Source organism: Lepus europaeus, chromosome 15, assembly GCF_033115175.1.
Source record: "Lepus europaeus isolate LE1 chromosome 15, mLepTim1.pri, whole genome shotgun sequence".
Lineage (NCBI taxonomy): Eukaryota > Metazoa > Chordata > Mammalia > Lagomorpha > Leporidae > Lepus > Lepus europaeus.
Genome location: NC_084841.1, coordinates 84,225,804 through 84,229,743, shown reverse-complemented (window position 1 = coordinate 84,229,743; position 3,940 = coordinate 84,225,804). Strand labels below are relative to the sequence as shown.

The following is a 3,940-nucleotide window of genomic DNA, read 5'->3' as shown; positions in this document are numbered from 1 at the left end:
GGTGATTGAATAATTCTTTTATATGGCTGTGTCCTCGCCAATCTCTATAGCTGAGAATATTATTAGTTATCTCATTCTTATATATTTCTCTTAAAATTTATTTGAGAGACAGAGACCTCCTATCTTCTGGTTCACTTGCCAAATGGCTGATATGATTGGGGCTGGGTCAGGCTGAAGCCAGGAGTCAGGATGTCAGTCCAGGTCTTTGTGACATGTGTGGTAGGGACCACCAGCTGTGTCCCAGGCAGGAAGCTGGAACTGGGAGTCGAGTAGGGATTTGAACCCAGGCACTTTGACATGAGATGCAGCTGTCTTGACTGTTTGGGTAACTCTCCTCCTATTATTTATTTCTTTAGAATGAAGTTATTTTAAGGACACTCACAATATGTATCATATTCCACATATTCTATACTTTCTATTCAACCTTAAGATTGTACTGGTGTTAGGTTCAATATACACAACAATACCATTAAATAATAAGAATAAATTACAAGCATTTTTTTTAGAGGAATGGGAATCAATAGGAAACAGCAGCTTTTTCATAGATCTGAGATGCCACTGGAGAGGTGTTTTTAAAGCTGCTTAAATATTCTTGAAATGTAATTTTGGAATGAGCGTTGCATAGGCCTGATGTAATCCTTGCAGCTTACGAAGAGAAGCACTGGCCTCATCTCCTTTCATTCTCCTGTGTCTGCCTGAGCAAAGTCGAGCTGAGTATCCTATCCTTCCACCTATAGTCAGGCCCATTAGCCCCAGGACCTAACCAACACCCATAGGAAGTAGATCTCCAGTTCTTGACTTTCTCTTCCTCACTGGGTGCACCTGGTGGCCCAGCCACAACTGCTGGGCTGCCATGGTACAGCTTGTTGTCAGCTGCCATCTGTGTCACTCACTAGATCTGGGTTCCATGATTCTGAGCTAAGTCCCAGGGGCAGCCACAGCCGTGATCCCCTTCTCTGTGTATAGGACTAGGCTCCTTCTATGTGTCCTTGGGTTCTTCAAAACCATCTCTATGTCCTCCGGCATAAAACCGACCAAGTCTGAATATAACCACTGCCGGCCTGAATTCTAGGTATTTTCCCCAGTCACTCCCACCTCTGTCTGATTTGTTCCAAGTTTCTTTCTCACAGGACTTTAGAATCTTTCTGCCGTTTGAATAAGCCTGTCCGTCTCACTTGAGTTCTGGTCCTGGGTAGTGTCAGCTCTGATCCCTTGTGTGCACACTGGCTGCTATTACAAAACATCCTTCATGGCTGCACCTGTAACCGGGACAATGGCCTCCCACACAAGGAATGTTCCTGAGCTCCGAAGAGCGGTGCCTCTGAGTGCACTGCAGGAAGAGGCTCACACTCATGCTTGTTTGCTATTTAGCTCTGAGTTCAGGAAAGTTTTTGTTGGTAATGTTTTACATAAAACCATTAAAAAGAAATCCTGAAAGATTTTGCTGGTAACTTATCATATAAAACCATTAAATAAGGTGCAAAACCAAGAGGGCTAATAAAGGCGGGGAAGGGAGTTGAGGAAAGCTGAGCCCGAAAATCAAGATCCTCCCACAAAGTCCTGCATTGGAATAATTTCAGACTCCTGGTTTCTGCCACTCAGGATCAGGGAAGCATAAGAAAGGCTGCCTCTTAGGGTGCGACAGGGAGCAGCAGGAGATGTTCTTGTCTTTGGGGAGGCCGGTACCGAGCGAGCGAGCGAGCGTTGCATTAGATAAACTTTTAAATCAGATAATCATTGTGAAAAATCAGTGCATATTGCTGAATGCTCCCCTCCGTTTCTAGCACGAGAGACTTTAAATAATCATTCCTTCCTCTTCACAATGCTTTGAGACAGGCACTGTCTAATAGAAACACACGAGGTCTTCAGAAAGTGCATGGAAAATACCTACTATGAAAAAGCAAAGTAGCTGGTGCTGGGGCACAAGGCCTGCGGTGCTGGTATCCCATAGGACCACCAAAGCTCTGCTTCTGATCCAGCTTGCACCTCTGCCACCTTTGTGGGAGATCCAGATGGGGTTCCAGGCTCCCAGTTTTGGCCTGGCCCAGTCCTGGTCATTGAGGCCATTTGGGGAGTGAACCAGTGGATAGAAGATCTCTCTCTCTCTCTCACTCTCTCCCTGTCTCTCCTTCTTTATATATCATGCTGCCTTTCAAATAACAAAAATAAATCTAAAAAAAAAAAGAAGAAAAATCAGTCTGGGTTTCAAATTTTTTTTGATCAAAGTAGACTTATTGTGTCATTCCATTTTCCATGAACTCTGAAGATATCTAATTTAAAATTTTCTAGTATCCATAATAAAAGTAAAAAGACACATGTGGAAATGATTTAACAATATATGTATTTGATTTGATATATCCCAAATCTAATTATACAAATAGGTAATTATATACAAATAACTGGAATATTTTACATAGTTTTCATGTCTTTGAAGCCCAGTGTATATTTTACACTTAGAACATAACTCAATTTGGATTGATGGCCTTTTGAGTGCTTCCATCATCATATGTGGTCCATGGCTACTGTCAGCATAGGTGAGTCTTTTTTTTTTTTTTAAGATTTTATTTATTTATTTGACAGGAAGAATTACAGACAGTGAGAGAGAGACAGATAGGATGGTCTTCCTTCTATTAGTTCGCTCCCCAGATGGCTGCAATGGCTGGAGCTAAGCTGACCTGAAGCCAGGAGCCAGGTGCTTCCTCCTGGTCTCCCATGCAGGTGCAGGAGCCCAAGCACTTGGGCCATCCTCCACCGCCTTCCCGGGCTACAGCAGAGAGCTGGACTGGAAGAGGAGTGACCGGGACTAGAACCTGGCGCCCATATGGGATGCTGGAGCTGCAGGCGGAGGATTAACCAAGTGAGCCGTGGCGCTGGCCCCAGAGGTCAGTCTTACACAATGGGCCAGGTGATGCAAGGAGAGGAGGGGTAAATTCTGTTTATTGTAATATACATGCGCTACTTCCAGTGGTGAGATTTCTCTGCTACAGTTACTATCAGGAATCACGGAAAGAGTGTAATGACTGGTCATCAATTCAGAAATTATGTTATGTCAGCAGAACTGATTTGATGCGTGGATCAAATAGATTAAGTAGTTTTCAAGGAAGCAAGTGACTTATTCTGAGAACAATTAGACCCTTCCTTTCAATCCCCCTCACTAGCGAAGGTACTCATTTCTACTGTCTGCAAAATTCTCCTGAGCTGTTTTCATGCCACCTGCTTTCTCAAGGCCTCCAGGATTTCGTCAACTTTCCCTCCTCTGGCTCCAATGGCAATTGGACTGGTGTTTTGGGAGGTATTTGTGACTTTTTGTCTGACATATCGTTACCGTTCATCCCTTTGTTCGCCCTCTTGAGAGCCCACCCTCAGTGCCTTGTGTGGAGTTCAGTGTGGCCGGCACTGCTTGCTGAAAGAACAGAGGACCTCATGGCAAGTTCATGTATGTTGTGAAAAAACTACGCGTGCATGTCAGCATTTTTATGTATCCAGATAAACTCATCTTTTATTTCCACTTTCCATGTGTCCCTTCTCGCATCTTCTCTGATTGAAGTTCTGGGTGGCAGAGGCTAGGTTTTGACATTGCTGGTATATTTTTAGTTGCTGGCATAGTGTGCGTTATTTATTTATTTTTTTAGTGTCCTCGGATAGAGGACGTATCAGATATTAAACTGATAAGAACAGATACTATACTTGATCTTAGCCAAAAGGCCGAGAAGCGATCAGTGTGTGTTATTTTGACTGTGCTTAATGCATTCTTACTCACTGGACCTAGGACTTCACAACTGGCCTCCCTAGTCTTGGTCTGAATCTATATTCATCAAGCTGTTAAATTATGTACCTGAAAGAAAGTCATTGTTTTTACTTGGAGGAAAAAAATGCAAACAAACATACCTACCAATCTTCCTTTTTGGTCCCTAAGTGACTCCATGAAAAAAAAAAAATG

At 43.1% G+C, this 3,940-nt stretch overlaps 1 pseudogene; it reads right to left on the bottom strand.

Moving 5' to 3' along the window:
• Positions 1–3,602: 3,602 nt before the first annotated feature.
• On the bottom strand, positions 3,603–3,717 carry LOC133774753 (U2 spliceosomal RNA; annotated as a pseudogene).
• Positions 3,718–3,940: the final 223 nt, after the last annotated feature.